The sequence below is a fragment of the Peromyscus maniculatus genome, chromosome 5, assembly GCF_049852395.1.
Source record: "Peromyscus maniculatus bairdii isolate BWxNUB_F1_BW_parent chromosome 5, HU_Pman_BW_mat_3.1, whole genome shotgun sequence".
In the NCBI taxonomy this organism is placed as follows: domain Eukaryota; kingdom Metazoa; phylum Chordata; class Mammalia; order Rodentia; family Cricetidae; genus Peromyscus; species Peromyscus maniculatus.
Genome location: NC_134856.1, coordinates 124,894,104 through 124,913,955, shown reverse-complemented (window position 1 = coordinate 124,913,955; position 19,852 = coordinate 124,894,104). Strand labels below are relative to the sequence as shown.

The window sequence follows — 19,852 nt, the reverse complement described above, 5'->3', positions numbered from 1 at the left end:
CCACTTCAACAAGACCACACCTCCTAATAGTGCCACTCCCTTTGGGGGCCATTTTCTTTCAAACCACCACAGGACCTTAACAAGTTCATAAGCAAAAACTAGCCTCTAATGGCTTGCCCATCCACAGCTAGCCTCTCTCCTTTTGTCCACTCTTTCCTGTTCAAGCTGGTCTTCCTTTTGGGTTTCTGAACCCATCAAGGTCTTTGCCACGTCAGGGACTGTAATGATGGCTTCTTCTTCCTGGAGCATACCTGCCTGTTGCATTTCCAAAGCATGAAGATGCTGCTTAAGTTTGGAGGGGGCATGAGAAGGGGTGTGAGGAGCATCATGCTTTAGGTGCTCATGTGCCAACCAGCTCTCAGATGGGCAGGAGGGCAGAGAAACCAGCCAGAGAATCTCTATCCACCCTCACTTAGGATCTCTTGCCTTCAGATGACTACTACATCCATTGTTTTTCAGAGTCAACCAGTGCCTCGTGAGTCAGAGATGCTACTTCCAGTTACTATCTGGAGCAGTTTTAGGATTCTTGGACATTTTTTTTTTTCTGGTTCAGCGCTCTTCTGGATTGCTGTCTAGTTCTGCCTGTAGAGCCGAAATGACCAACACACACTTTTCTGATCTTCCTGTATGTGGCTGCAACTATCCACACTGTAACTCCCTTTGCACAATAATTCTACCTCAACCGCAGCTGTTTGGGGCTCTTTTTTTGTGAGTCTACATTAAATGTACACAAATAATTGTTGTGTGGTGACGTTTTCATACCTGGACACAGTGCATTTTGAGCACACTTAAGTCTTTAGCACCTCTGGTCTCCTTCCCACTTCCAAATACCATCCCCCTCTCCCCCAACAGTCCCCACTTCCAAATACCATACCATCCCCTCTCCCCCAACAGTCCTCACTTCCAAATACCCTCCCCCTCCCCCAACAGTCCCTTACACCTTTTCCTTTTTTTTTTAGATTCTGCACATGATAGAAAACCTGCAATATTGTCGTCTTCCAAAGCCTGGCTTATCTTGCTCAATTCTTCTGCTCCATCATTTGCCTGAAAGTGATACAATTTTGTTTTTCTTTCCAGCTCCACAGTATTCCAATGTGCATGCGCACCTCCCTGTACTTACACAGTCATCGGCTGGCACCTACCTAAGGTGCTTCCATAGCTTGGACCTTGTGAACAATGCTGTAATGAACGTGGCTGTGAGGTATCTCTGTTTTTATGCTAACTTCAGGAATACTCCTAGGAGTGCCATAGATGGGTCATTTGCAGGTTTTTGTTGTTTTTGCTGATTTTCACAGTGATTGGGTTAGTTCACATCTTTCCTCAAAGCCCGGCCACCATTTGTTGCTGTTTCTCTTGGCGACAACAGTTTTAACTAAAGGAGATAGAATTTCAATAGAGTTTTGATTTGCATTTCTCTGCTGGCTATAGGCTATTAAACATTTTCTCCTGCACTTATTGGGCATTTGCACTTCTTTTGAAAACTGTCTAGTTAGTTCATTTTAGGCCCAGCTTTTGATTGTTTTCAGTCTGTTCCCTAAGAGCTGCGGCATCCTATTATAAATATCTTGACTTCCTCTGTTTCTCCAGGTCCTTGAACTAAGAGAAGAAAATAAAAAAAGATGAATTATTTTATTTGCTTTGTTTAATTTTCCAGATTCCCTCAGGGTCCACACTCAAAGCACACCAAACAGGAGAAGAAAAATGAGACGACTGAGAGATGGTGATCGGCCCAAGACTGTTTACTTGGCTTTGGAGTGAAGCAAGCCATCCTTCGACAGGCCTGGATCCATTTGCAAGGACTAAAGTAAGCCTGATTTTCCTTTTCCCTGTGATGTTCTGAATGACAGCCAGAAGGCTGCTTTCCACATTTAGCAATGGTGAATACAGGAGGCATTGCGTGTGCATGCACACATCACACTTTCAAGCCAAAAAAAGGGTGTCTTCTGTGACGCCAATAAATCTCAGAGCTGAGCACATTGACAATGCCTGTAAGGGGCCAGGCAGTTGCTTCATTCTTGATTGTCATCCAAAACTTAAAGGTTTCCTTTGCTTTCTCACTCTTCCTAAATGACTTGCCATTATCAACATTATCCTTATTAAAATACTCCAGATCTCTCGATCTATTAAAAACAATATCAAAATAATTGCTATTATCTCTATTGATAAATGCCAAACCTTTGCTGGTTTATTATGTGTTGGATAGTAGACTAAAAACATCCATGGAATGTTTGAAGATAACCCTATAAGATAAACACTACTGTTTGGTGGCTATAGAATTATTATGGTTTCCAGATCATAAAGTGAGCCTTAGGGAGGTTGAGTGACTTGTACAAGGTCAAAGATGGTGTTTTGTTTCAGAGAAGTGCTCTAAAGGCCCATGGTGATGGCTTGTTGTCCGGGCTGTTACTGTTAAGTGGCTGAGCCTTTAAGAGGGTGGGAGGTCTTAAGGTTATATTTGGGGTGGATCTTGAAGGGGACTATGAGACCCTGGTCTCTTTGTCTCTTGTCTATGACATGAGACATCCACTCTACCCACCATTACCACCCAGCACGCCAAGTACAGACTCCAAGAAAGGGCTCTGCTAATCTTGAATTGGAACCTCCATGGCCACACCAAAGCAAATCTTTTTTCTTTCTAAGTTAATTATCTCAGGTATTTCATTACAGTAAAAGAAAGCTGACAATACAGGAGTGTCCAACTCCAGTCCTCTGACTCCAGGACCCAAGCTCCTACACATTGGTGCCTCGGGATGGATGCAGAAAAGAGCGGGGCAACAGGAAATCACCGTTTAAACAGGCCTTGTCCTCAGTGACCATGTCCCAAATGGATCCACTTAGATCCAGCAGTCACTCCCTCTTACTGCAGCACACACCGGGACAGTTTTCCAGAACTCTGTTCTCGTTCCTCTGTGACGCTGCTGCAACACTGATCGCTTTGGCCCCACCCACGGGACCAAACTCTAGGAGTTCCTGTCTTACATGAAGCCCTTTGGGCTAGTCGCAACATTTAGCTGGCTTAGATTCGGAACAGAACCTTCTTGAACTAAACTCCTCTCTAAGTTGAAAGGAGCATTTTCATAAGGAGCTAGCATATTTATAGTATATGCAAATAGCCTCTCTTCAGGTCCCACAGGAAGAAAGAATTCTGCATGAGACATGGACATTAAGTGATCTTCTGCATGCATATGGGGACAGTCAGGGACCAAGGAAATGTCCTGACCTAGTAGGGAGGAAAAGACTATTTGCATTCAGGATGGAGTCATTCTGTGGCTACTGGCAAGAGGTCTTCACAACATAGGCTCTGTTGTAGGCTTCCGGAGAGTTCTTGGGACATGGCAGTTTTTTTCCTCAGAGTTAAGTGTGGTATTTGTAGTGTACACTTGCCGGACTGAGAGATGCCCAGGAGACTGGTAGAGCATTATTTCCTGGTGTGTCTGTGAGGATATTTCCAGAGAAGATTGGCAAATGGGTCAGTGAATGAAGGTGAGGGAGATGCTTTTTGGATTCAAGTAATACCCTCCATCATCTCTGAGTGTGAACACACACACACACACACATACACACAGAGAGAGAGAGAGAGAGAGAGAGAGAGAGAGAGAGAGAGAGAGAGAGAGAGAGAGAGAGAGAGAGAGAGAGAGAGTTTATCTGGAGAACTCCATTTGAGAAAAGGAACAAGGATGATACAGTAGGGTTCCCCCGAGTAGCAAGCTATCACACTCTAAATTCAACCACTACTCAAAGTGGACAAGTAGGGGTGGAATGTGGAGGGGGTGGGTTAGGTTTCACCTCTTGGAGTCAGGCGCATCAAAGACTTAGTGGAAATATTTTCCATCCGTCACAGACTGTTGCTTTGACTCAGTTTGACAGATGTTTTTGGACATTCAGCGGCCTTTCCAGATGTGCTTCTCGATATGTCAATTCAGTTGGCTGCACACTGGGAGGGAGCCCACAAGCACAGCCCGATGCTCCAAGAAACAGGTGGTCCGAAATGAAGCCCTGCGGGTCTGAGTGCCTGACCTCGGAGCTCCTGCTTTGAAGCCATTTTTGTTTTCTCTGTGCAGCGTGAAGTGGGCTCTCACTGAAATCCACTTCCAACCTCTCTAAGGCGTAACAATAGCACTCACTGGGAGCTGTGTGTGTGAGTGTGTGCTCAGAGCACCGCAAATGCCAAGTCATTAAACTCTCAGGGCCGCCCTGGGCGTTAGGTGTGCTATGATCATCCCTGTTTTACAGACAGGGACAGTGAGAGCTGAAATAATTTGCCCGAGGTCCTTTAAATGGTAGCATTTGGACTTGAACCTCGGCCACCTGACTCCAGATGCTGGATGTTAACATTTCTGCTGTGTTCTATTCATTTCCCCTTCGGGTAGACTAACTTCTTCCAACCCTCCTAAAGTCAAGTGTATGCTCATGGTGTAGCTTCTGCTTTAATTAGATGGTCTCAGGAATAGTCTGTGACAGAGGAAGAGACTGAACTCTGATACTTATTACCACCGCAGGGGTCTGCCAACCCGCCCCCTCCTCACCAACCACCCTTCTTTGTGTTCTGGAAGCCATTTCTATCCAGGCATGGAGATAATCATTGTAATGGTCATCTGAGAGGAGGGAACCTCCATTAAGAAAATGCCTCCGTAAGACCTGCCTGTGGGCAAGATTGATGAGGGAGGGCCCAGTCCTTTGTGGGTGGGGCCACCTCTGGGCTGGTGGTCCTGGGTGCTCTAAGAAAGCCAGCTGAGCAAGCCAGAGGAAACGAGCGGGTCATCAGCATCCTCCACGGCCTCTGCAGCAGTTCCTGCCTCCAGGTTCCTGCCCTGTGTGAATTCTTGTCCTCACTGCTTTTAGAGATGAACTGTTGTGTGAACCTGGAAGTGAAATAAATCCTTTCTTCTCCTCCCCAGGCCATGTGTTTTTTTCACAGCAATAGTAACCCTAATTAAGATAGACTTTAAAAAGACAAACAAACAAACAAACAAAAAACAACAGGGTTTCATTCGGTAGCCCAGGTTAGCCTACAACTTATTATGGTTGGATATATAGCACAGGATAGCCTTGCCCTGCAATGATCCTCTTGCCTCAGCTCCCCAAATGCTGGGGTTACAGACATGATTTAGATCTCTAATGTTCCCTCAACTCTGAAATTCTAAAGATGGGATCAACAGTCCCTGGCTCTCCACTGTGGTACGCTGCACTGGCACAGGACCATGGGTGAGAGAGGACCCAGTGACCATGGGCTCAAACGGCTGAAATCATGAGCAAGAGTAAGCCTTCCCCCTTTCTGTGGATTTTTCTCAGGCTTCTGTCACAGCCACATACAGTTAGCTCAGTAACAGGTCTCTGCTGGTGTCAGACAGCCGTGTGCTCCCTAAAAATGTCTGTTCTTTTGTTACTTGGAACTTAAGGTGTCCTTTTAGGTGACAAAATAGATTCCACAGATGTGGTCCCACTGAAGGTCTTCAAGGTGGGAGACTATTGGGGACTCTTCAGGAATAGGGAAGTTTCTTTTCCTCTGATCCATCCTGGGTACACTGGGACCCCTGTATGGAAAGACAGCCTGTGTCAGTCAGCTAGTCCCTCTGAGAGGCCCTGAAATATGCACCTTACCCAGAGGCAAGATTCATTATCATGGTTTCTGCCCATGGTTGTTGGCCCGTAACTTTGGGTCTATGGTGAGGCGGTACATCATGGCAAGAACTCACAATGGAGGAAGCTGCTTCTACCACAATGTCCAGGAAGAAAATGGCAGACAGGAAAGGGGGCAAGGCTCCCTCCCACCTCCCAAATTCCAACTTTGACTGGGTTCCACCACTTACCAATATCGCCATCTGCTGGGGACCCAGCCTTCGAGCATGGCATTTGGAAGACAGGCCAGATCCCAAAACACCACCCCAGTTCACCTACTTTAGATGAAGAGGGTCACACAGTGGTGATGCAAGACTTTAATCTCAGCAGAGTCAGGGGGATCTCCGAGTTCAAGGCCAGCCTGGTCTACAGAGTGAGTCCCAGGACAGCCAGGGCTACACAGAGAAAGCCTGTCTCAAAAGACAAAATATAGATGAATTGGGATGAGGAGGATGAAGGGGTCGGACCAGTTGGCTCTCTAAAACAGACTCAGGGTCTGCCAGACTTCAGGGCACACCTAGAGATCCTCTTGGAGTGAGTTTACAGACAGGGGTAGAACACATGCCAGGCTGGGAGAGAGGAGAGATAGGGCAGGTGATCAAGACAGCCCTTCGTTATGGAAGGACAGTGAAGAGTTGGGTTTCTCTAGAGAAGGTGACAGAAGATCGCCAAGCTTGGATGGGCAGGGATGGGTCTATTGTTTGGGAATCTAATCTGCGTGGTGATTGAACCATTCTACTTTCCAGGCCAGTTTTGGATGGACATCATTAAGTGTGACTAAACACAGGGAAGGTGTTGGTGGGGCTCTGTCGTCACTTGTGGGAATATCACCAGTGGAGCTCAGGCCTTTTCCCTCGACTGTTCCTAGCAGCTGCCTCCACGTCTTCCCACAGAAGCCCTAAGAGTTATTGCCAAGCCTGGGAAATAATGAAGATGTTGACTAATCAGAATCGCACCTGGATGTGCACAGGTATGGCCCAGTCTGTGCAGCCTCGCCATTTGTCACACTTTCCATGAGGCTACCCTAGAGCTTCATGCCTGCCGTGATTCGTGCGGCTGATCACACGTGTCTGGCCACATTAGTGCCAGCTCTGTGCTTTGGCTCCCCTGCTCTGTTTAATGCTTCAAGCTGAGTTCTCTACTCCCTGCCATGTTGATAGCAAAGACAAATTATTCCACCTCTTGTCTTTGACCCTGCAGACGCTAAGCCGCCAGCGCCTCTTCTTAAGTGAGTATTCCGGGGGGGTCTTTTAGGAAAGGCTGCTTTCCACTCTGTGCAAGTCAAGCTGTCAGATGATGCACCCCCAAAACACCTGACCCACATGTCAGGGGAGACCCTGAGCCACAACCATCACGACTATCAGAAACTGTGATAAAAGCTTGTATAAATCGCTATGTTTGGAGTTAACTTGTTATGCAGCAGTAGAGAGCCCAAGGCTCTAAGGTTTGATTCTTTTACTAGGATCATCTAAAAGCCTTGTATGAACATCATACATATGGGCCTGACTGTAGACACCGGGCAGAGGTTTGTGAAGGTGATTTCAATAGCTGCATGTCTAGATCCCAGGAGCTAAGGATACCCCTTAGGAATTTTCTTCCATTTTCAGAGATGGAAGACATGATTTGCATGGTTCTATGCAACATGCGCTGTTTCTCCAAAAGCACAGACGTTTCGCCATCTTGGAGGGTCCTATCAAAAACTTCAGAGGAGTGTCCTAATTCCCACTGAAACAAGCTCCTAGTCTATCAGGGTCTAATTGCATCTCTCTGCCAAGAACCCACACGTGTTTACACACAAATTTATGCAGAAGCAAAGCTCATGGACCTAGCTTCATTGAATTACTAATAGTTAATTAATAATAGTTTTGCTAGGTGGTCACCTTGACAAAGAAGAAAAGGCATTCTCTCTTTAGGAGCCTGTAACAGAACCACTAGAATGAGGCTGTATAGAAAACAGAAGAGGCTTCCAAGACTCTGGAAGGATGGGCGGGGGCGAGCACTGACACTCAGGAAAAGAGATTTTTGTGCTGAGATGGGAACGTGACTTTTTAAAGGCAGTTTTGTAGCAGCTTAAGGATCATTACTCTTGCCATGGGTAATGCAGCAGGAAGCAGTGTGAAGCTTCTGATCTGCAGTATTATACAATGCCTCGTGGACTCTTCAAGCTTAACAAAAGCACCAAATAATAACAAGTGCAACCAGAGACATCCACGGGAGCCCTGAACACCCTCTCGGTTCCTATGAAAGGTTGGAGTTGAGTGCTCTTTGGCAGGTGGAGTCGGGGCCAAGATTTCTCTCCTTGGCAGGCTTTGTTCCAGGTCGGTTTGAAAAGTGAATTAGTACTGTCTGGGCTCTGAAGCATGTGGAATTCACAGACCGGTGGAATTCTCTATCAGTAAGAGCCCTTGGTGTGTACTCGCCCACCAGATTTGTTTATCTGTGATGGGACTGAAAGGATTTCCCCAACGGGGCGTGTAGAGATTCTATGCTTTCTCAACAAATGTCTCCACTAACCAGGTCTTAGGTTCTTTATTCTACAGCAAGGATGTTTACAGCCTCTGCCAGCTGAGAACAAACACACAGAGATAAATAAGCCAGCCGACATGTGGGCATCTGCCTATCACTTGGGAGAGAAACTGTCGCTTTTTAAAAGCCCACAAACATATATGAATATAATATTTTATTAATTCTTTGAGAATTTCATGCACAGTATCTTAATCATATTCCCCTCACTCCTGCACCTAACTTCTAGTCACCCCTCCCAAATTTATGACCTCTTTACTGTTTAAACCATCCACGGAGTCCAATGTGTGCTACCCACATATCACAGATGTGGGGCCATCCAACGAAGCATGGTCAGCCTCCCAGAGGCCACGCCCTTAAAGAAAACTGGCACTGCCTCCCCCACACGCCATCCTTTGTCCACGGTGCCTTAGTTAGGGCTGGAAGCTCACGAGTGCCTCCCCCACCATGCTGGAATGTTGGCTGCTGTGATCTTGTGCAGGCAACCACTGCTGCGGGGAGTTCAAGTGCACCTGTCCCAGCCAAACCCTAAGACACTTCACAGATGTCGTCCTTGCCCTGGGACCACGCTGGTCTTCACTGCAGCCTTCCAATTGTCGTATATGAGCTGTCAAAGCAGGGACACCCACAAATGTGTTTAATGGCATGTTACCTTACTTCTTCCACAATGACAGACATCTGACTGGAAAGAAGAATCAGACATCTGACTGGAAAGGGCATATTTCTTTCACTTGGCATTGGGACTGGCTTGGTGGTTCTCAACCTTCCTAGAACTGGGACCCTTTAATACAGTTCCTCGGGTATGGTGGCCCCACCACCACCACAAAATTATTTTGTTGCTACTTCATAACTGTAATTTTGCTACTGTTATGAATCAGAATTTAAGTATTGGATAGGCAGGATATCTGACCTGAAATCCCTTCCCAGGGGGTCACGACCCACAGGTTGAGAACCACTCATCTAAATGGTGCCAATCATCAGAAGCTTTTCAGAAGTTTCCCAAGCCTAGGCTCATCTGCTGCATCTAAGCCTCAAGGTACAGCTGGATGCCCACAGGCCTCTGGAAGGACAAGTGAGAGAAGGACAAGGCCACTCTGTGGAGAGCTGCTCTTTCGTGTGTCTATAGCAAGGCCAAAGCCTCCAGATGAACCATGAAAAAGGCATCCCCTCATCTGCGGGGGTTGACGCCAAACATCTGGATGTTATATAATAAGCCATTTGGGGCTTTTTTCTTGCTCTCTTAAAAATAATCCCAACAGTGAAGTCTAGATTTGGGACCCTGCTTTCATGTCCTTTCCATATGGTCATCGGGCAGAGTAGTCTCGGTGATTTTTCTTTCCCATTAAAAGCTTCGCATGCACAATCAGGAGAAGGATCATAGAGCTGGAATGGACATTTACAGGTGACCATGAAGCCTTCCTCAGGCTCCTCAGCTGTCCCTTCTTTGTGGCCACAGTGCCTGACAATGGAAGACATGCCAGCATGCTAATATTCACAGGCACTTGTGGCCTATGCTTTGGAAAACACATACCTCTGCACTATGACTTGGTTCTACACACAAGTAAATGATACCAACAACTCGAGAAAATTCTGTTTCATTCCCTGCAATTCTGCAGGACACCCTGAAACAGGACAATGGGTCCTCATGCTTCCCATGTCCTTAGACCACAGCTTGATTATAATGCTGCCACGTTCTTGGTCAAACACAATGGATAGCCACACGGAGAGAGCAGCCCGGCCCTTGCTCTATCACAGGCTCTTTAGATTGGGCCCCACTCCTTGCTGTGGTCTTTCTGCTTCTTGATTTCTCCTATGGATCATGTACCACCATTCACTGACCCCGTGCAGAGATCTTCATGCAAAAGCAGTGAAGTACACGTGAACATCACTGTCATTCTTAATAGCAGCTGTCACTTTCGGAAATGCCCACAAGCATCCTTTAATGGTGGGCACACTCTCTCTTTGAGGGAAATATTGTTGTGGAAAAACTGAGATTCAAGAGAACTAAGAGCCAAGAGCAGTGGTGCAAATCCACAACCCTGGGTGTCAGGAGGCTTCAGTAGGAGGGTTGTGAGTTCCAGGTCAATCAGAGCTATACAGGGGAGACCCTGGCCTCCCCACACAGAAGTAAGGGGAGGAGAAAGAAGAGGAAGACAAGGAAAATGGGAAGGAAAGACAAAGGAAGAAGAGGAAGCAGGGGAGAACAGAGCAGCAGCAGTTGATGAAGATTAAGCAACTTCCCTTTCTTTGGAGTTGAGTTGAGACATAATTCGAGTCCGCCCACGGAAATGACACAGTAGAAAAGCCATTAAGATCTTTGCTTTGAGTTGGGCAGAGTGGCGCACACCTTTAATCCCAGCATTTGGGAGGGAGAGGCAGGTGGATCTCTGGGAAGTTCATGGCCAGCCTGGTCTACAAAAATGAGTTCCAGGACAGCCAGGATTATTACACAGAGAAACCAGTGGGTCTGGGTGCAAATTTGACCTCTCTGTCACTGTAACTTGGGGCAATTGTTTGGTTTCCTGAAACCTCTCTTAAATGAAGAAAATAACATGGCCATCTCCACGACTCTGTGAGGAGGAGAGAATGAGCATAAAATACTGGGTTTCAGTGACTTGCCTCGTGCAAAGTTTCTCTGATGATTAACTCTCATTAGAATCATCAATAGACTTGCCCGGCTCCCTCTGGGGTGCAGCTTCTAAAGGAACTGCTGTTGGCTTTAAACAAATAGTTATTCTGGATTCGGCTCCCGGTTACAAAACCTGCAAAGGGTTACTGGAACCAGAGAGATACTTACTGTTAACTCGACAAGAATTCTGAAAGCGGATAGTTCCAGCACAGGCCTGGTGACCTAATGGTGTCGCCATGTCCTGTGCAGCTGGGACTTGACCTGACAGGGGTTGAGGAGGGAATAAAGAAAAGCCTCGGAAGTGGCAGACACAGAAAGGCCGGGGTCAGGTGGATCCTGTGCACCTGGATGGAGTGGTACTAACTACCCAGCAACATGGAACTTCCACGTGTTTACTGTGTGCAGTAACAGAGGGGCAGGGTTAGCTAGCCCCCACAGGAAGTCTCTGTAGGTGAGCAGTCTTAGGCTGTAAGCATCTGCAAGAAGGAGACTACCTTTGGTAGTTTTTGCATATGCCAGCCAATCGTTTGTCAATACTTGCACTTGGCCCACACTGCCAACATTTGAACTCCAAGAGGCAACAGGGAGCCAATCCCTGCCTTAGACCACTGGTGATATCTCTGAGTACATAAGCTGGCCTACTTAATGGTAGATTTGATTAGCAAAGAACAGGGAGTCACTGCCTGATGAGCATGCCACAGAGACGGGGGTCTTGTTCCAGGTGGGAGTGATCTGAAGCTGTGAGAACCAGGTACCTGGAGAACCGTCAGGAGACTGGGACCACACTTACTTACAGAGACACAGGTGTGAATGTGCACCCAGGGAACCCCCAGGTCTATACTCACGGTCTAAGCTGTGTGTCCTATTTTTCCTATGGCTTGTGGGTATTTGCAGGAGTGGGAAGGTGCGTGGTTAACGATTCACAAAACTAAGGTCACTGTCAGAGACGACGAAGAACTTATCCTCCCATAATATAACATTTCTAACCGTATCTCCCATTATCCCTAGGAGATGCTTTGGTCTCATATGCCTCAATGTATTTTATTCTCTTCTTTTATCACTCCGTGGCTGGAACTGCCTTCTTACCTTGGCTTTGATAGCAAGTTCCTCCAAGGCAGGGAATTTTCTAGCATTCTGAAGAAAGCTGAATTATTCTATTGTTTATGTGCAAGGCACCAAGTCACACACTTTGTGCAAAAGGGAATAAATATATAAATATAAAGAAGAAGAAGACACCGTCTCTTTCTTGATCTGGTTGCATGAAGCATGGTGAGGATGGACTGAGTTTTACATGAAGGGCATAGGGAATACACCTGTTTTTTGAACATGTACTTTCTTCCAGCAGGACTTTCCCAGTTGGAATTACATCTAGATCCAGATTTTCAGCCACAGAAGAAAGTCAACCTCATCTGGCTGCAGTGTTCCCTGTTTCTTTTGACCAAAAATGGTTCCTTTTTCGGGTCCTCTAAGTTTGGTCACTGGTGTTCGCACCAGATTTCAAACTACGGTGAGGTGGTTCCAAAGATCCTATCTGCCTTCCGAAGCGCAGCTGCCCCCACTGAAGGAGGTAACTGATGTGCAGGGATTCATCAGACAGTTCTGAAGGGGATCCAGAGAAGAGCTCCCCATCATCGAGGGTGGTGCAGCAACTCGGCTCCTGAGACACAGTGAACAGGCAAGGCGCCATCTGTCTGCGCATGCGCAGAAACTACACGGCTCTGGGGGGGCTGGACCCGGCCTGAAGTTGGGCCAGGTTTGGTCAAGAATGGAATAAGGACTCACCATGGAAGAAACTGTTGCTTCACCATTAGACTCGGGAATACGAAACATGGATTCAAATTCCAACTTCCCATTTATTAGCTGCAAAACGTAGTTGAGATTCTCAAGTCTCCAGCGTTCAGCTGCCCCAACTCTCAAGAGGGACTTAAGAAAGCTGATCCCTCAAGGATGCCATGAGGAGTAATCGAGCCGATAATGTATGTAAGACACTAACCATAATGCTGTGTTTATGGTCACCACGCCCAGCTGAACAAAAATCTCACCGAATGGCCTTCCTGGTCCATCCCAGGATCTGTGAGTTGTCCGTGTTTTAGCTGTACAAACTACAGTCCAAACAAACAGACAAACTTGACCGTGGCAGTGACCTCTCACCACACCTGTGGGCTGTCTCGGTGTGTGAGCTCATGGTGGATGAGGGTTGGCTTCCTTTCTCCTCTGCTTTGCCAACCACTGGCTCATGATCCAGGCTGTGTCGTAGTCTGTGGAGGCTTCTGTAACAAAATACCTTAGGTGGGGAACTTAAAAAAAAAAAAAAAATGTACTCACTGTTCTGGAGGGTGGGAATCTGAAGATCTAGGCCCTGGCAGATTTGGTGTCTGGTGAGGGCCACTCCTTGCTGCCTGGGTGATGTGGTGTGGGCGGGTCCTCACGGGGCAGAAGCGGGACAAAACAGCCCATTTCAACCACATCCTTTGTAAGGGTATTAGTGCCATAACCATGACTGAATCACTTCTCCAGTGGCCCCACCTCTGACTCTGATCACATTGTATATTGGGTTCCAACATGAATTAGGGAATGGAACACCGTTCAGACCACAGTAGGTCTGTTAGGTTCAACTGTACCTAAGTGTTGGTGTCCCTGGGAGTGGGGGGGTGGCCACATGCGGGTTCTTACTCTTGGGGGATAATCTTGTGAGGTTTTCAGTTCTCTCTGCCATTGCTGGATATCCTCAAGCTACTTGTCCCTTGGCTTGGCCAGCCTATTCCAGGAAGCCACTCACTCTGGCGAAGGGGTCCTGGTATGTGGTTGGTACTCACCTGCTCCTGGGTTTTGCTTTGCTAACTTGTGGAAACAGAGGCTGTTTAACGGGGGCACGCGAGCGCGAGCGTGTGTGTGTGTGCGCGCGCACACACACACACACCCCCCAAGCAGGCAGCTGACTGTGTATCCATGGTTCCCAAAATCCAGGACACACCTGTAAATCTCTCCCGGTGATTCTCCGGCATTCACCTCTGTAGAATCTGTTCTGTTTCCTGCTGGTCTCTTCTTGGTCTTTAGTCTGGAAATGAGGCATGGCGACATCCTCCAAGCAAGCTCCAAGAGACAGTCTATATCTCTCCTGGGAACGGAGGCAGGAGAGTTTAGGTACAGCAGACGCAGTCATGGGCTCAGCAAAAAATTCCAGCACTCAGCAAGGCAGGGCTCCTTTTGGGGGCCTGTCGGATGCAGAGGAACATCGGGTGAAAGCAGACTGAAGACACTAGGAAATGACCTGGGAGCAGCTCAAAGGCTCTGCCCAGGTGACAGAACCGCAACAGCTGCCCGGTGGGATCCCAGATGTGTTTCCCTTTCCTGCTCCACATGTTAGCAACGCAGCCCCGATTACTAGCATTGCCTTCCGCCTCCCCCAGACCTCGCTGTTTCCCAGCAACACCTGATTTAAAGTAAAAACTTTACTTTAGGGGCAGGTTTGTGCCTATGAGAGAAGGGGGCATATGACTCTCCCCCTCCTCCACAGGACAAGAAAGAAGGGGAGGATGGCGGGGGAGGCAGGCAGCCTAGAGGACTCACTTAGGCCTCACACTAAATGAGGACGCCTGGCGCCTGCGGCGGGGTCAAATGGGGTCAGACAAGCTTATCCCTCCGCCTGGGAATTAAGGGCATCCTGAGGACAGCTGCAGAACAGGAGGGTCCCGGCCCTCCCTTTCTAGGCCGGTCGAGATCCCTGGAGAAGGGATATCTCGCGTGGTGGTGGCAGCGATGGCGTGTGCCTCTCGCCCACGGAAAGCGACGCGGGGCTCCGTGCAAAGCCCAGACGAGAGACAAAGAATAAGCTGTCAGTGTTGTACGCCTCCTACAGAACTGATGCTTCGTGTACGATCCCTAAAGCCAAAACCAAACCAAACACCCGTGCACACATCAACAGACTTTGCATCTGTGACACCCCCTCACACACACACCAAACTGTTTCTCCGAGTTCGTGACAACGAATGCGTTCCTTGCAAATCGCCCCAAAGCCACCCGGGACCACGACGGGTTTCCCCGGCTCGCCCGGGAGAGCTCAAGGCCGGGGCGCGTCTGCTCGCAGGCTGGAAAACTTTTGCGGGGAAGGGCTGCGCGGGCGCGGCGAGGGGCGGGTGGACACGCAGCGCGGCACTGCCACCTTGTGGCCGGCGGCTGCATCGCGGGCGACCGCTCGCAGCATCCAGCGCAGGACTCGAGCCTGGGGCCAGGCAGCAACGCACGTCCGCAGGAACGCGCCGGGCTAGCAGGAGCAGGGGCGGAGCGTGCCGACGCCGGTCACGTGGGTTAGCAACAGGCAGCAGCCAATGGCGGTGCGGATCAGGTGGCGCGTGCGCTCGGAGGCGCGGGGAAAAGGCGTGGAGAGCTCTGACTCTGCAGAGTACGCTGGCTAGGGGTGCGGTTGGGGATCGTGGTTGATCTTCCGACCTTGCCGTGGGGCTGGCGGGCCACATCTTCAAACTAGGACTTCCCCTTGCACAGCAGAGACAACCCCCCCCCCACGCCTGCCCGGGAGACAGCGAGCGAGGGAGAGGCAGGCAGCAGGGACATCACTGTCATCCCCCTGCATCAGCCACTTGTTGCTTTGCCAGAGCCTTAAGAGCGAGTCTGTCACCTAGATTCTCTTACGGGGATGATCCTGGCTGTCTGTCAGTGCTTCAGTCCCTTGCGCTTCTTGTAACAAATGGGCGTCAAGACTTCACAGAGCCTAAGGTCTGGCCAGAGGAGAACAAAGCAGAGGAAGCCGGGAATTGGGTCAGAGAGGAAAAAAGGCAACTTGGTTGGTTTTAATTCTCTCCATTGGAAAAGCCACATCCAAAAGTACAAATAATTGACTTTTATGGTAATCCCACGGTGCTGACATAAACCAGTCCTCCCTTAACGCCATGCTCACCACACCGGAAAATGTCAGGGGTCGGGGAACCAGAATGGTCTCTGACAAGTCCAGTCTCCCAGGGTTTTCCCTGGCTGAGCCCATTCTTTCCTGTGAATGGCGTCTCCCCCTCAGTACATCCTCTGAAACAAATCCAGGATGGCCCTAGACAGGCACCCAACCCATTCTTCTAATTTAGGGCATTTTGAGTGACTATGAGCTGTTTCACCATTGTAGGACATGGTTACAGAGACAAAAATGGCCCAGCATCCAGGATCTAGCCACCCTTAACATCCCCCTGTGTACTATTCTTTTGATAGCCTGCTCAGACTATTAACTATTCAACTGTGGGGTAACTTCCTCCTCCCGGATTTTATCTTTTTCTCTTTCAGGTCATTCAGGATCAGATTACCTCAGAGGGTGATGGAAATGACCTGCCTGTCTAGAACAGAAAGCAGTTTGCTGGGATCTACCAAGACAGCTTCCTTGAGATTGGCCATGCCTTACCATCCACAGACCTCGCTCTTTGCATCATTTGAGCCAGAGAGAGTCCTCAGAACACCCGATTTAATGTAAGGATGCAGAGTGTCGAGCTTATGCCTATGGGAGAAGGGAATTTAGACACTGAGAGGACAAGAAGGGGGGCAGAGGATGGAGGAAAAAGGCAGCCAGCCTCGAGGACTCTCCTGGGCCTCACACTAAGTGAGGATGCCTGGAACCTGCAGAGGGGATCGAGTGAGGTCAGACAAGCTAATCTGACTCTGGGTAATTTTTTTTCCTCCTTTATGTGGACCTTGACACCTAAGTATATCAATTACTTTATACAACAGACCCTGCAGATCCACTAATTCCTGGCTAACAATTATATTTCTGCAAATTAAATACGTTGTTGCTGTTGTTTTAAGTATGATACTTCTAAGTTCCTGGCTGGGATGTGCAATCAGCTTGAGTCTGTGGAGATGTCCTGAGTCCTAAGCAGTGGGTCCCACATACATGCTGGAGGACAAGAGACTGGTAAAGTGAAGCAGATTCCTGAAGAAAAGGGAGCAGGGATCACCCTGCTGCCCTAGGCAAGCGCTAAGCTGCCTCCCTGACACTGGTTGATGGCTCTCTGCATCCTCTTCCCCCAGCTCCTGCCTCTGGTCCTCAGCTCTTCTTGAGGTTCCTTTGATCATTGAACAACACGATGGTCCCTGTGTTTAATACTTTTAAACACTGGGATCAGATCTGAAGAGTCCTGGGCTAGGAATCCCAAAGGAGACAAACCGCGCCTGGCTCCAGCCCTGGCTCTGGCACTTGACAGAAATCCCCAACTTTCAGCACATTTTGACAGCCTGAACTTGGCTTTCCTCAGCTCCAGCGTAGGATGGAGCCTGTTACTTGGCAGCTGCACACGGTTGGGACCCAAGGTCCCAGTTTTCTTATCTACAGATTGAGGAATATGAACTAGATTTACAGTTTAGTGAGGTTTTTTTGTTTTTGTTTTTTTGTCCTGTAGAAGACGATACCCTTAAAAAAAAAAAAGTCACATAAAACCCCAACACATGAAGCAGACAGGTTTGCTTTAATCACCTGAAGGCCGAGGGCTCTGAGTCCCCTAAAACTCACTTTTACCTGTTAAAAGGCCCCTGAGGACGCTGTGTGGAACTCCGGGAACCCAATTTGAACTTCCCTGTGCTGGAGGACTGCTTTAAGGGAGCTCCCATCTCTAAAACCCCGGAAGCCAAGATTTTCCAGCTCTGGATGTTTCTGTGATGAGTGTGAATCCTGATTTCTTTCTTCGTGTATTACTATGTCACAGGAGACAATCTCACCAGCTCTATGAAAGCCAAAACAGGTTTTCCTGCTGCCCTGCCCACGGCTGTGCCTGAGAATAGAATTAGATTCTGGTGGAACATTACATGCTGTCTGTCATGAGAAAGGCCGTGATGGGGATGCCTTTAACTGATCTCATAACTTTGATCATTAACGTGTTCGTAGCTAGAAAAATAAGGAGGCTGAGTAACTTAGAAATCCTGGGCATGCACCACGACCTAAGACCCTAACGAGTTTCTTTTTCTGCCCTGCCTCTAGGCTGAGTCCCTTGATTACCCTGTCTGTATACCCACCCTGTTTGGAATAAGGGGGAGTGAGCAAAGAGACAAATTGGGTTGTAAACGACACACCAGAGCATCACACTATAAACGGGAGGGGAGCCGTTGTTGTGTTTGCACAGGTGGTTTGAGTTCACAGCAGGCCTTGACTTCCACTCAGTGAGCAGGGCCTCCACCTCCACTTCTGGGGGGCGGGGGTGTGTGGGGGGGAGGCACGTTCATGAGGGCAAACTAAAAAATCCAAGAACACTCCACAGTTTGGAGAATTTTTAAAGGAAACAGCCTGGGTAAAGGGCCTAGGGTTAGTCCGGAAGGATTGAGCCGCACGCGCAGTGCGTGAGATTCGTTGTCTCCAAACACAAGTTCTAGGGAAAAGCGACTTTAGGACCAGACTCAAGAACAACAATTCTGCTCGTGGCAATGACTTGGTTAGTAGTTAACTTTATGGGTCACTGAAGGTCTGGAAACAGACTATAAAGAAAAGAAAGGGTGACCCGGGAGCTTTGTGTTGGAAACGGCTGTGACCAGTTGCTTCTGGAATGGGGATGTATTGACTGCAATAAACTTTATGGGCTTGGCACCTGTCTGTTGAGGCTGGAACTGGAAGTAAACTTTGGACCGAGTAGCTGGTGTGAGCTGTATGTAAGAGGGGACACAGAAGAGATTCTATTCCAAACCGGAAACAATGCGGCATCCAACGGATACACAGGATCTGCCTTTGTTGATGACCTCTGGGGACTCTCTGCAAGTGTCTCGTCCTCAAGGTTGATATCCGAGTGAGAGGAACCCATCTCTTGCTAGGCTGGCCCTTTGTTGCTGTTTCATCTCCTAATTTTGAAATTGGAAAGCACGTAAAATAAAAATGAAAGACTTGGCTATTGAGAATCTGCTATCTTTAACTGTTTCCATTTGGGGAGAAACAGTGCATTATATATAATGTTAACTTCCATTCAGTCATCATTTCTAACTTCGGCATCCATCAATTTTCCAATGATTATTTATTAAGCACATGACATAGTCTGCTGTTAACGGAACATACTCTGAAGCTGTGAGCACCGAATATGAAATAAGATTCTGCCAGAAGTGCTTCAGGAAATAGACATTATTTTTTTTCCACTTAATTTTCAAAACTGGCAAAATGCATGCCTTATTCTAAATAGGATGCAGAGCCAAGTGTGGTGGTACACCCCTGTAACCCCAGCACTTGGGAGGCTGAAGCAGGAGAATCCCAAGCTTGATGCCAAGCCAAACTGTATAGCAAGCCCCTCTGTCAAAAACCAGTATTAGGAGAAATGAGACAAAAACATGGTGGAGAAGAGTGTTGAGCTCAGCTTTGGGGGGGGGGGGGGGCGGGCGGGTGTAAGGGCCAACCTAGGACTATTGTCAACAGCTATGTGGTGGTGAAACCAAACATTCCCTCTCTCAGGCTCTGGAAAACTGGATAGGTTGAACTAGGTGAGGTTTCTGCCCACCAAGAAAAGCTGTAATAATAGGTGATGTCTCCAAGACAAGCACTTAAGTGTTCTTCATCAGCTAGTCCTCAAAACAGTCCTGCATTGTCTGCAGTATTTTTTCCTCCATTTCCGCACGGGGGAACTGGGTCCAAGGTCATCCAGTGATGAAGGGGAAAAAAATCTAACTTTGAGCTTATTTTTCCCCACATTCCAAGTTTCATGACACCATTCCACAATACTGAACTGCCTGGGAGAGAAAGCCCAGTTTTCTTTTCCTCTGCTTATTCAGGGGTATCCTTATCGGGAGTGCTTGAGACCAGAAATATTTTCTATTTCAGATTCTGGAAGAGTTGCACATTCACAACGAGGTAGCTCAGGGATGGGACCCAAGATTCAACATTTGCTTCCTATGTGCCTTATATGCGTATCCTGAAGATAATTTATACAACACTTTTAATGCACCTGTGTTTTGCCTATAACTCATCACTTGAGGTTAGGTATGGAATTTGCTACTTTTGTAGCACCGTGTTAGTTCTCAAAAAGCCTGGATTTTGCACTTCTGGATGCATTCGTTACGTTTCTGTTGCTATGGTAAAGCATCACGACCAAGGCAACCTATGGAAGAAAGAGCTTCTGTGGG

At 48.0% G+C, this 19,852-nt stretch overlaps 2 long non-coding RNA genes across 2 annotated transcripts; one reads left to right on the top strand and one right to left on the bottom strand.

The window, feature by feature from the left end:
* Positions 1–12,746: 12,746 nt before the first annotated feature.
* LOC121829599 (uncharacterized) lies at positions 12,747–14,857 on the bottom strand. The gene is made up of 3 exons (XR_013051606.1): positions 14,731–14,857; positions 13,746–13,889; positions 12,747–13,041 (listed from the first exon to the last, which is right to left on the bottom strand). It is a non-coding gene; the product is annotated as an uncharacterized LOC121829599 (long non-coding RNA).
* A 231-nt stretch (positions 14,858–15,088) lies between these two features.
* On the top strand, positions 15,089–16,547 carry LOC143273481 (uncharacterized). Its single transcript, XR_013051605.1, has 2 exons — positions 15,089–15,572; positions 16,058–16,547. It is a non-coding gene; the product is annotated as an uncharacterized LOC143273481 (long non-coding RNA).
* The last annotated feature ends 3,305 nt before the right edge of the window (positions 16,548–19,852 follow it).